Source organism: Pan troglodytes, chromosome 1 (genome assembly GCF_028858775.2).
Source record: "Pan troglodytes isolate AG18354 chromosome 1, NHGRI_mPanTro3-v2.0_pri, whole genome shotgun sequence".
In the NCBI taxonomy this organism is placed as follows: Eukaryota; Metazoa; Chordata; class Mammalia; order Primates; family Hominidae; genus Pan; species Pan troglodytes.
Window position 1 is genome coordinate 194,867,368 of NC_072398.2, and position 12,852 is coordinate 194,880,219.

Consider the following 12,852-nt stretch of genomic DNA (forward strand, 5'->3'; position numbering starts at 1 on the left):
CCGCTCCTTATTCTATGGCATCAGTCGCCATCTGCAAACCGTGGATTCCTCCTCGCTATCCCAGAACTCTCACCTCCCTTCCGGATCCATGGAAGTCCCACAGGCTCATCCAATTCATTACATCCGTCCTCCTTCTTCTCCTAGACCCTGCCGCCCCCAGGCCTAGCCCAAAGCCTGCGCACTGTCCTTGACACTGCCTCTTCCTAGGCCCCTCGCCCAAACTCTGCCTAGTTCGCCTCCTCACTCCCCTCACACTGGGCCCTCCCTTTCCTTCCCCCTCACTGTGCACCTCATGGGACCATGCCAGGGTATTCCCGCAGCCTCCTCGGTGGCCTGCCTCTATCTTCCTCCACACAGCTTCGGGAGGCTCTTTCCAAAGCACAAATCCGACCACGTGACTGCCCTGCTCCAGAGCCTTCCGTGACTCCCCATTTCCGGGGGACGAGGTCTGGCCTGCTCCCGCCTGCCTCTGTGACCCCGGCTCAATGCCCTAAAGCCTGAATGTGCGGGCCACGACTGGCCCCTGTGAGTCCTCCGGGCTCAGCCTACCGAGGTCACGTCTGCAGGCAGCCTTCTGGGGACTCCTCACTGGGGGCCACCAGCCCGAGCTGCCCCTTCCCTGCAGGACCACGCCTGGCCGTCCTTCTCAGCAGCCGCGTCCGTCCCCACAAGCAGGTGGCCCCTCGAGGGCAGGGGCTGCGCGGACTCCCTGGCGGCCGAGCCGCGGGTCAGGTGGACGGGGAGGGATGGGGGCGGGCCGCCCGGGAGCGCGTGTGTGGCGGGGGCTCGGCGTGGGTGTCGGGGAGGGAGGCAGCCGTCCGAGTCCGCGCTGGGCGCGCTGGGCCGGGCGGGGCGCGGGCCTTGGCCGTGGCTGTGGAAAGAGGAGGGCGGAGGCCCCGCCCCGACGCACCCCTCCTGCCGCCCGCCCACTCCGGCAGCCGCGAGGGGCGGCCGGCAGAGCGACGCGGAACCCCGCCGGCGCGGACCCCGGACCCCAACGCCGCCCGCCCAGCCGCGGACGCCCCTGCCCGGAGCCCTCGCCGCCCAGGCCGCCCTCGAGGGCCGGGAGCGGCGCCCGGTGGCCGCGCCCGCAGGTAAAGGCGAGGAGGCGGGCACCGGGACTCGGGCTGGGGGGCTCCGAGGGCAAGACCTGGGCTGGGCTTCCCCCAACACCATGCGGGATAGCAGGGCCGGCGCCTCGGACTCCGGGGTGGGGACGCGGTGGGGGACTCGGGCCAGGGGGTCGCCTTAGAATGGGGGAGACCATCCCGTTCCCTGTGCCCCGTTCCCTCCCCGGCAGGATCCCAGTAAAGCCCCCTCCTCCCTTCCTCTCCCAGAAGCGAGGGCTCCAGCATAAGACAGTGCCGGGTGCAACCCCCGACGATGTGGCTCTGGGCGCGCCACCACCTCCCGATCTCCCGTCCCACCTGTAAAGTGGGGATAAAAAAGCCGCCTTCACAGGGTAGTGGAGGAGAGAGGAGGGAGTGAGGGGCCTTAGCATCCCCCCGCTCTCACTCCTGCCCCTATCTCTCTGACATTGCTGATTTGCTGGAGACCTTCCAGTTATAAGGTTTTTCTGCCTTAGCCCCCAGGTTCCTCCTATTCTAGGTGCCCTGTCAGTCCCCTCGCCCCAAACTGGAGACAAGTTCCCAGGAATGTTCCTGTCAGGGGCTCAGCATCCCCCCAGCTCCAGACTGAGACTTGCAGGGGGTGAGGGGCCGCTGCCTGGCCAAGAGGGACTGGGGTCCCAGGGCCCCAGAACAACCTCCCAGTGTCTCTGCCCTGGGTCTGGAGCCACCCTAGCCCCGGAAATCCTCCAGGTAGAGAAATGCTATTCAGCCAGAGAGCCCAGGAACGCTATTGCCATGGGGAAAACTTTGCTGGTTGTATGTGTGCACGCACGTGTGTGTGCCTGTGTGAGACCATGCTGGGTTCCTGACACAGACGTGCGGTTGACCTCCTTAGGGGTGCCGGAGCAACCAGAAATCATCCCTCCTATCTGCTATCAGTACCTCTTGCTCAGGCTGGCAGCAGGGGCCCATCCACTCCTCTTAGCAGAGTCCCCTTGGCAAGGACAGCCTCCCAGCAGCTGTACTGGGCATTTGAAAAATCTGGGGGCCATGGAGCTGGATGGCTGGAGGGTCAGGCAGCCTGGGGTTCCTCTCTGGGGACTGAGCTAAGATCGACTGATCCTTACTGCCCCAAGCAGATGGGGCCGCAGGGCAGGAGTTGGTGATCTCTGGAGAGACACCATGGTTGGTGGTCTGCATCAGGGCACAGGTGCTGTCACTGGCTTCCCAGTGGACTGGTGAACACCTACAAACCCTTGGACACACAATGACCCTAGATGATAATGAGGAGAAACCACAGACATGCTCACCCAGCCACACACAGCCTTGCACCCTTCTGAGAGCCATGCACAGTCACACACCGACCCAAACATTCATTAGATTCATGCGGACACCCTCCTCTAATGAAACATACACCACCACAAGACACAGGCAGACACATGCACACACACCCAAACTCCTACAGACACATGGCAGGCCCCACGTGGCCCAGCCAGACATACTCAGACAGGACGGCACACACACACATACGCTCACACCCAGACACACTCACCAGGGTCTCTTTCTCTGGTTTCACTTCGTCTACCACAGTGAAAATGAGAATTTCCGCTCTTTGGCTCAGAGGAAGGGGAAAGAAAATATGGAAGTGAATGTGTCTGTTAGCAAGAGGGAGGAGAAAGATACTAAGCAGGGCTGTCAGCCTGAGCCCCTGTACTCCACTACCTTCTCTGCTCCTGCCTGAGCCGGAACAAAGGACGCACAGCCCCAGCTTCCTTGCCCTGCTGGCCCCCCAGCCCGCTCCAGAACTCTCAGTGGCAGGGATGGGGCACCTCTTACAGGGAAGTGGGGTCTCAGATGCGCTGGTCCCATCCGTGGCAGGAGGAAATTAGTGTCGGGTCGGAGGAACGAGAGAGACACAGCAGCCTCTCCTCTGGGGTGTGGCTGTGGTCTCACGGTGCCCTACTAGGTACCCGAGGAGGGGCACCATGCGAGCCAAAGTGCAGATCAGGGAAGGTGGCACCTAAGAGGTAATCTGGCCAGGGCTTTCGAAGATGATAATTTTGACAGGTGCAGGGGGTGGAAAGGATGAATGGGAGGGTGTTCCTGGCTGAGGGCACAGCTCGTGCAGAGGTGTGGAGGGGGAAGCTTCAGGGTTCTCTCAGGGACAGTGAGTAATGGGAGTAATGGGCACTGTTGGATCACACTGGGGAGTGGGAGGGACTCATGACTTTGAGGTCAGATTTCTAAGGGCCCTGTCCAGAGAAAGGGTGTGAGCTGCAAATGATATAATCTGGGAATCACTCTGGCTGCTCTGGGGAACAAGGATGAAGGGGGGATCTTCGAGGCAAGGGAGATCACAGAGGAGGCTGGGCAGAGTTTAAGGAGAAAGGTGACGGGGGATGAAGTGGGCGGTTGCCATGGGGATGAGAGGAAGAAGTAGATGGAAAGGAGTAAGCCAGTTGGCGATGGGGCCAGAAGCCTTGCACTGGATGGCTGTGGCCTGTCCCCAGAGAAGGCAGGTGCAGGGGAGATGTGGGTTTGGCGCTGGGGTCTGATAAATTGAGATGACTGGGAGCTGGAGGCTGAGTGTAGCCTTGAAGGCTGGGTGGGTTTGCGAGGCCATATGTGGACACACATGTGCCCAAGTACCAGTCATGGAAGTCTGACTCCCAGAAAGAGAATTCCAGGCCCACTTTGTTCTGAGGGCATTTCCAGAGTGGGTGGAGTGTGGACAGCAGATCTTGAGTAAGGCAGCATGTGCTGTGTGGAGATGAGCTGGCATTGGGAGTCAGACAGATCTAGGACTTCCCAGCTCTGTGCCTCAGTTTCCCCATCTCTAAAATGGGAATGCTGTACTGGTCTCCAGAGTTGTTTTGCCTGCAGAGAGGTGAGGAGTAGTTCCAGGTCACACATGCAATGGGGGCACAGCACCTAGATCTTCCGATCAGTGTCCATTCCGCCTCTCTGGTTGGACCCTGGGAGTGGACTGGGGAGGACCTGGCCGTGCTTCCATTCAGATTCTTGGAAAGTTCTGAATTGGAGGCTGACTATCCCCATGCAGCCTGGATGGGCTGGGATTCCTGGCTTTTGAAGGGGAAGAAGAGGTCACATGTGGGGGTGGCGGAGGACTAGTGCCTCATGGGGAGAGCCAGGTGACACTGCTGGCCCAGCTCATGGATGGGGTTATGGAGACTCAGAGGGGAACTCACCTGAGGTCACACAGCAGCCAGAGGCAGAATCGAAACAGAGGCCAGGATCCCAGGCCCAGGTGCCCTTCCTCACAAAGGCTGCCCTCCCTCAAAGGACATGGAGCAGAGGGAACCTTACTGGGTTTTGTGATTTCTTTCTTTCTTTTTTTTTTTTAATTTTTTTTGAGACAGAGTCTGGCTCTTGTCACCCAGGCTGGAGTGCAGTGGCACGATCTTGGCTCACTGCAACCTCCACCTCCCAGGTTGAAACGATTCTCCTACCTCAGCCTCCCAAGTACCTGGGATTATAGGCGTCCACCACCATGCCCGGCTAATTTTTTGTATTTTTAGTAGAGATGGGGCCAGGCTGCTCTTGCACACCTGACCTCAGGTGATCCGCCGGCCTTGGCCTCCCAAAGTGCTGTGATTACAGGGGTGAGCCATTGTGCCTGGCCAATAAGAAGGAATTAGAACAGCAACTTTTTTTTTTTTTTTTTTTTTTTTGAGACAGAGTCTGGCTCTGTCGCCCAGGCTGGAGTGTAGTGGCATGGTCTCGGCTCACTGCAACCTCCGCCTCCCAGGTTCAAGCCATTCTTCTGCTTCAGACTCCTGAGTAGCTGGGACTACAGGTGAGCACCACCATGCCCAGCTAATTTTTGTATTTTTAGTAGAGATGGGGTTTCACCGTATCGGCCAGGCTGGTCTCAAACTCCTGACCTCATGATCTACCCGCCTTGGCCTCCCAAAGTGCTAGGATTATAGGAGTGAGCCACCGTGCCATGCCTGGTCTTTTTTTTTTTTTTTTAAGACGGAGTCTCACTCTGTCGCCCAGGCTGGAGTGCAGTGGCGCGATCTTGGCTCACTGCAACCTCCACCTCCTGGATTCAAGCGATTCTCCTGCCTCACCCTCCTGAGTAGCTGGGATTACAGGTGTGCACCACCAGGCCCGGCTAATTTTTGTATTTTTAGTAGAGACAAGGTTTCACCATGTTGGCCAGGCTGGTCTTGAACTCCTGACTTCAAGTGAGCCACCCACCTTGGCCTTCCAAAGTGCTGGGATTATAGGTGTTAGCCACCATGCCTGGCCTTTCTTCCTTCCTTCCTTCCTCTCTATTTTTTTTTTTTTTTTTTTTTTTGAGACGGAGTCTCGCTCTGTCGCCCAGGCTGGGGTGCAATGGCATGATCTCGGCTCACTGCATCCTCTGCCTCCCGGGTTCAAGTGATTCTCTTGCCTCAGCCTCCTGAGTAGCTGGGATTACAGGCACACGCCGCCAAGCCTGGCTAATTTTTATATTTTTAGTAGAGATGGGGTTTCACCACGTTGGTCAGGCTGTTCTTGAACTCCCGACCTTGTGATCTGCCCGCCTCGGCCTCCCAAAATGCTGGGGTTACAGGCGTGAGCCATTGTGCCCATCCTCTTTTTATTTATTTTTTTGAGATGGAGTCTCTCTGTCACCCAGGCTGGAGTGCAGTGGTGCAATCTTGGCTCACTGCAACCTCCACCTCCTGGGTTTGAGCAATTCTCCTGCTTCAGCCTCCCTAGTAGCTGGGATTACAGATGTGTACCATCACTTCTGCTAATTTTTGTATTTTTAGTAGAGACGGGGTTTCGCCATGTTGGTCAGGCTGATCTTGAACTCCTGACCTCAAGTGATCCGCCCGCCTGAGCCTCCCAAAAGGAATGGAATCTCAATTGTCGTACATCTACAGTGTGTGGGGCATTTTCATAGCACAAGGGGTTTTTTGTGGAGGGGGAAAGAGGAATAGCAGGCATGAGAAGGTCAGACCCAGAGAGAGCCCAGAACCGTGAGGGCTGGGATGGTATTTTCTATTATCTAGGAACCCTTGGTGGTCCCTGGTGGGTCCTGCAAGGGAGGGAAGCCTCTGTGAAGAGGCGGGGCCTGAGCTGGGGGTCCTGGCCTCTGGTCTCAATTCTGCCACTGGCTGCTGTGTGACCTCAGGAGAGTTTTCCTCTGAGTCTGTGTAACCCCATCCATGAGCTGGGCCAGCAGTGCCAGCCTGCCTCTCCTTACAGCCTGTGGTGAGGAGAAACCTAGATTGCGGGGTAGAGGGGTCAGTTCTCTCCTGAAAGATCCCAGGTGGCCAACTCTTTGGTCTCCACACCCGTCCAGTGTCCACAGCCCCCACCACCTGGAAGTTCTCCTTTCTGGCTAGCCTCCTTCCTTCCCACTGTGCTGGCTGCCACCAAGCTCTGCGTGGGCACTCCAGGCCACGCTCCCTGACAGGCGACCACGGCTCTGCTCATGGCAAGCATTCTTTTCATAGTTCCTGGAGCACAGCAAATCCGGCTGCTTAGCCAGGAATGCAGAGCCCCCTCCTGCAGCAGCAGCAGGGGCTGGATTGGGGTTGGAACCCCTGGGGGTCAGGCAGGAGGGACTGAGGGGGTGCAGGGGACCGACCTTCACCCCAGTACACACCATGCCTCAGCTTGGGGGAGCCAGAAGGTTGTCCTCATCTTTGGACTTGCTTAGCTTGGGGCCAAGCTCTGGGACCATCCTTCCCTGGCTGGGGGAACTTGGGCAAATGACGTCTCTCTGAGCCTCGGTTTCTGATCTGTAAAATCGAGTTTATAATACTAACCTCACAGGGCTGTTGAGAGGTGTCATTGTGATTTTATTTATTTATTTATTATTTATTTATTTATATTTATATATATATATTTTTTGAGACGGAGTTTCGCTCTTGTTATCCAGGCTGAAGTGCAATGGCACGATCTTGGTTCATTTTAACCTCCACCTCCCCAGTTCAAGCAATTCTCCTGCCTCAGCCTCCCAAGTAGCTGGGATTACAGGCACCCGCCACCATGCCCGGCTAATTTTTGTATTTTTAGTAGAGACAGGGTTTCTCCATGTTGGTCAGGCTGGTCTTGAACTCCCGACCTCAGGTGATCTGCCTGCCTCGGGCTCCCAAAGTGCTGGGATTATAGGCATGAACCACTGTGCCAGGCCAGTGATTATATTTATAATAGGGCATATTTATTTAGGATTCCTATATGCCAAGCACTGCTCTGAGTCCGTTACACAAAATTAACTTGTTTAATCCTCACAAATGCTCTGTGAAGCTGAGCTGGGCAGCTTTATATGGGCTGGGCAGAACTGGATTCAGATTCCACCCCTTTCACTTCCTAGCCTGGTTACCTTGGAGAATGGATGTGACCTCTCTGGGACCTAGCACTCTTCCTCAGTAAAATGGGACAGCAGTTCCAGCCTTCCAGGGTTACGGGAGTAAATAATGCCTGGAGTTCCCATTTCATTGATGAAGAAGCTGAGGCCCAGGTGGAGGTCTCATGCTAGTAAGAGCTAGGGCTGAGATAAGGATGCATGCAGCTGGGCTCCAGAGAGGTCCTCTTAATCCGACATGATTTTTAAAGCAAGACTCTTAGTCCAGAGCCTGCCCGTAGTAGGAGCTCAGAAATGGGAAATTTTCCCATGAGCCCCATCTCTGGCAGGAGCCAATTGTTCACCTCATGGCCATCAGCACCTCAGTCTGGAAAGTTGGAATGGGGAAGCGGGCCTGAGGCCCTGGCCAGCCTCTCTGGAACCCTGCAGCTCTCAGAAGCTGGTTGGGGGTGGGGGGCGGGGGTGCAGACTGTCCCACCCACATCTGGTCTGGGATTTAGCCAACAGCGGCAGGCTCTGTGCAAAGGGGAGACGTCGCCAGGGGAGGGGCTCCAGGAGGGGATTAGGGAAGGCAGCTGGGGGTGAAGGTTAAGAACAGAGTCCCATTGAAGTCGGCTCAGGCACCGCCCTGGCTTACCCACTCACCCCAGCTTCCTATTTGTAAGACAGAGGGGGCCTTGGCCCACTGGAGTGGACTCCTGAGGCACCTGATAGTAGCTGCCCACTCTGCTCCCAGCCTTGCCTGTCCCTGGTGCCATCTAGGTTGAGGCAGCACAGGTGGGGTAGAGCAGGAGTAGGGGGCAGGGCCCGTGGCTGAGGTCTTCAGGGAGCCCAGGTATACAGGGCTTTAGCCACCTGGGGGCCAGGCAGAGCTGGGTTCAGATCCCACCTCCTTCACTTCCTAGCCTGGTTTCCTTAGAGAATGGATGTGACCTCTCTGTGACCCAGTGCTCCTCCTCAGTAAAATGGGACAGCAGTTCCAACCTTCCAGGGTTACAGGAGTCAGTAGTGCCAGGAGTGTGCCTAGTGCTATGTCCAGTGCATACAATGAACTTGGGATGCAGACACCGTTGTTCTTAACGGTTAACATCGGGGAAGGGAATGGGGAAGCAGCTTTAGGTAGGATCTGCATCTCTGATCCTGATATTCAAGGCATTTCTCAGTCTGGCCCCAGCCAGGTCTCCTCTCCTCAAATCATCTGTATGGTGAAAAGCCTAGGCTTTGGAGCCTGCAGCCAGGGTTCAAATTCAGGTTCTACTTTTTTTTTTTTTTTTTTTTTTTAAGAGATGGGGGTATCGCTATGTTGCCCAGGCTGGACTCAAACTCCTGAACTCAAGTGATTCTCCTGCCTTGGCCTCCCAAAGTGCTGGGATTACAGGTGTGAGCCACTGTGCCCAGCTCCAGGCTCTACTTTTCATGAGCTGTGTGATGTTGGGCCAGTTACTTATCCTCTCTGTCCCTTAGTTTTCTCATCTGTAAAAAGGGAAGATGAAATACTTTTGTCACTGGGTTGTTGTGAGGATTAAATGAGATAATTCATGAGAACACCCAGAACGGTACCTGGCACACAGTAGGTACACAATGAATATTAGCTATGATTAGTTAGTTCATGTGTTTGTCTATTTTATTTGGATTCTCTCCATCCCCTGAATATATTCAGGGCTTTTACACTCTCACACATGCTGTTCCCTTGGCCCAGGACTGATCACCTCTCTCCACTACCAACCAGTTAAATCCATGTTCATCCTTCAAAGCCCAGAGCCAGCTTAAGTCATTTCTTCTCCCAGAGTCTCATGGTGCAGGGAGGGGGCTGGGGCCAGAGAAGCTGGGGCTAAGCTGAGCTGGAGGGTCCTCCTACCTGGGCTCCATCATCCAGGCTGTGGCCCCATGACCCAGCTCTGGGGTCATAGTGTTCAGAGTGGCAGGATGGAGGCAGGGCTCAGCTGAGTTGGAGAGAAGGCCTAGGAGCTGCTGGCTCCGGCATCTGGCTGCTTGTGCAGCTACAGACAGGACTGGATGTCAGAGTTTCCATGGGAGCAGGCAGAGGCAAGCAAGCAGCTGGGGGAGAGAGTGACGCGGCCTGCAGGCCTCCCTGCCAGGTGGGCTGGCTGGGCGTCCCCTCCCCATCTACCCTGGAGTCATGTCTGGGTCTGGACTTTAGCTCCGGATCCTCTGCGTACAGCTATGTGACCTGGACTACGACTTTTGTTAGATCCTGGCACCACACCTGATTGAGGCAGAAATGGGGACCTAGCCATCCAGGGCTCTGACCACATCACTTCCCCCACTAAATAACCCTCCATGGCTCCCCATTGCTCTCCAGAGAAATGCAAGCATGGCATTCAGATTTCCTCACCATGTTGCCCCAGCCTCCCCATCCCACAGCACTTCTGGACCTTCCCTGTATATTACTACCTGAAATTCCTTCTATCACCTCATCTGCCTTTCAGACTCCGACTCATCCTTCAGGACCCAGCTCCAGTGTCCCTTTCTCCATGAAGCCTTCAGGGGAAGCTTAAGTCGGCAGTATTCCCTGCTTCATGCTCCCACAGCCCAGAGGTCTTTGCCAATTGTGTGATGACCGCTTGTCTGATGCCCCCAGCCCTTCAGGGCAAGGCAGGGCAGGGTATGGGGTTGAACCATTTCTGTGGTCCATGGCCCAGGCTTGGGTCCTCCACATAGTAGAAGCTTTCCCAGCAGGGATCCTAACCCAAAGTAGGGGCCACCCCAAACCAGAGCTGACGTATGGGAGGGACTTCTCCAGCATGGGAACCCGGGACACAGAAGGGGCGTCCTCAGCCTGGGCCCTAGGACAGGAGGAACTCCTTGAATCCAGGGCCAGGCACCCCGTGGGTATTGCTAAGTGTGCACTGAATGAATGGAGTTGTGGAGTATGGGGCACACACCCTGCTTCCCTCAGGAGAGGAGGGAACTGAGAAGAGAGACTGAGATTGGGGCCGGGTTTCCAGCAGGGGGTTCTGGTAAGAAGCCCGGGGCAGGCACTGGTGTGGCTGTGGGTTAGGGCAGGAGGCTTCCCAGGCTCCTGATGTCATCATCTCACTGTTCCTCCTTTTTTTTTTTTTGAGACAGAGTCTTGCCCTGTCTCAGGAGTGCAGTGGTGCAATCATAGCTTACTGCAGTCTTGAACTCCTGGGCTCAAGCAATACCACCCCCCTCAGCCTCCTAAGTAGCTGGGACTATAGGCGTGCACCATCATGCCCAGCTAATTTTTTAAAATTTTTAGTAGAGACAGTGTCTCCCTATGTTGCCCAGGCTGGTCTCAAACTCCTGGGCTCAAGCAGTCTTCCCACCTTAGCCTCCCAAAGTGCTGAGATTACAAGCTTGAGCCACTGCCCCATAGCCTCACTGTTTCTCTTGTTCATCCTCAGGCCCTGCCTCTGCTGGGACCTTCCCAGGCCCCTCCGACCTGAAAGGTAAGCTAGGTTTGGGGATGGGGTTTTCTGATATCTCAGGCCAGATGAGGCCTGTGTTCATTGCTGTCTAACCTCACTCCCTCCTGCTGCACCGGAAGCCCCTCCCAGGCCCAGAGAGTCCTGTGAGCCACCCCTTTTGTATGTGACCTCAGCTCCCTGCAGCCCGGGCTTTAAAACCCTGGCCCAACTCGGAAGCAGCTTTTTCTCATTTGTGAACTATTTCGCCTGGCTCCTTGGCGGGGCCGTGTTTGCTTGGCCCAGCCTGGGTGCAGTGGCCTGGCTGTGCTCCCGCCAGGCCCCCTCCCTGCCCAGCCCAGCCCCTCCTGCTGCCGCTGCTGCCGCCACCACGCAGGGTAGCCGCAGAGGCCCAGGAATCTTGGCAGGCGTGGGGAGGCAGCGGGTGGCGGGTGGCGCTCCGGAAAAGGCTGCAAATGCGAACCAGAAGGTGAGGGATTGGAGGCTGAGGAGGCCCTGCCTGCCCCTGCCTGAGGCCTGGGGGTGGCTGGGTCTGTAGGGGCCCTCGGATGTCCAGTTCCCATCAGAAGCTCAAGGCCTCTGCTGGGAGGCAAGCGACGGCCCCAGCTGAGGCCGGAGCCCCTGGGTGGGGAAGGGCCAGCTGCCTGGCTACCTGCCTGAGGGTACATGGCTGCCCTCAGGTCTGCCCACTGCCGGGCCTCTTCTAGTCCATCTGCCCCTGCCCGGCTGTTCTTACCTTCCTGGGCACTTTGTTATTCTGAGATGCTCCTCCCTAGGGGAGCAGCGGAGAACCTAGACTCAGAGATGGGCAGAGGCCAGGGGCTTGGTCACCTGCAGGAGGGAGGTTCGGTCCAAGCCCCCTCCAGCCCAGAACCAAGAAGGACTCAGGAAGAGCAACAAAGAGAAAGTGGCCCTGTGATAAGCCACCTGAGGGCTTGGCTGGACAAGGGAGGTGGGTTTTTCAGAGGCCTGGACCTGGAGCCCCCAGGCTACAGGCTTCATCGAGCACATGCCCTGTGCCCGCCTCAGGCAGAAGGGAGGTGTGGGTGGGGAAGAGGTGCTTTCATGCAGGTGGGTGCCCAGAAGGAGCTGTTCTGCCTGAGGGAGGCAGGGAAGGCTGCTTGGAGGAGGAGGCTTTTGAGCTGGGTCTTAAATGAGAACTAATATGTTTCCATGGAGGAGAAAGGTAGAAAGGGCAACCCAGCAGAGAGGATCATGCAGGAAAAGGCAGGGACAGGGAGGCAGTGAGACGTCTGGGTTGTCTGGATCCTAGTGTGTTGGGGGAGGAGCCCAGGGCTGTGGTGGGCTCCACTCACTCCCTAAATGTAGGCGTGTTCCCCAAGGGGGAATCCATGGGCCTCCTCCAGGCTGCAGCAACCCCGCCAACGAACCTGTATTTTTTTTTTTTTTTTGAGATGGAGTCTCGCTCTGTCGCCCAGGTTAGAGTGCAGTGGTGCGATCTTGGCTCACTGCAAGCTCCGCCTCCCAGGTTCCCGCCATTCTCCTTCCTCAGCCTCCCGAGTAGCTGGGACTACAGGCGCCCTCTACCACGCCCAGCTAATTTTTTGTATTTTTAGTAGAGATGGGGTTTCACCATGTTAGCCAGGATAGTCTTGATCTCCTGACCTCATGATCTGCCTGCCTCAGCCTCCCAAAGTGCTGGGATTACAGGCATAAGCCACCGCGCCCAGCCACGAACCTGTATTTTTACCTCTAGCCCATGTCTCTCTCCCGAGTTCCAGAGCCCCAGGTTCACTGCTCCTTGGTTGCCCCCCTACCCTGGAAGCCTTCCTCATCCAGTCATTTGCTCTGATTTCAGCTTGGACCGTCCCACCATCACCTGCCCCCGTGGGCCTGTTGAACTCTGATCTCTCCTTCAAGCCTCCTTCCGATGCTACTTCTGAAACTGAGGCCACTTGTGGTCTGGGAGCCTCACTTGCAGGGGTGAGGGATGTTGGGACTGTTAGGTGGAACTGAAGTCTGGTAGGGCAGACCAGGTGGGCAGGTGGCAGCCCTCCTCTCCTGCCTTCAACCTGGGTGAGAA

The 12,852-nt window shown here is 56.6% G+C and overlaps 1 protein-coding gene across 1 annotated transcript in view; it reads left to right on the plus strand.

Annotated features, from left to right (window-relative positions):
* Nucleotides 1-774: 774 nt before the first annotated feature.
* COL8A2 (collagen type VIII alpha 2 chain) overlaps nucleotides 775-12,852 on the plus strand; it is a 30,488-nt gene continuing 18,410 nt past the window's right edge. Inside the window, exons 1-2 of the mRNA XM_001158595.8 lie at nucleotides 775-1,094; nucleotides 10,788-10,832. The gene's annotated coding sequence lies outside the window, so the exon portion shown is untranslated. The remainder of the gene's footprint in view (nucleotides 1,095-10,787; nucleotides 10,833-12,852) is intronic.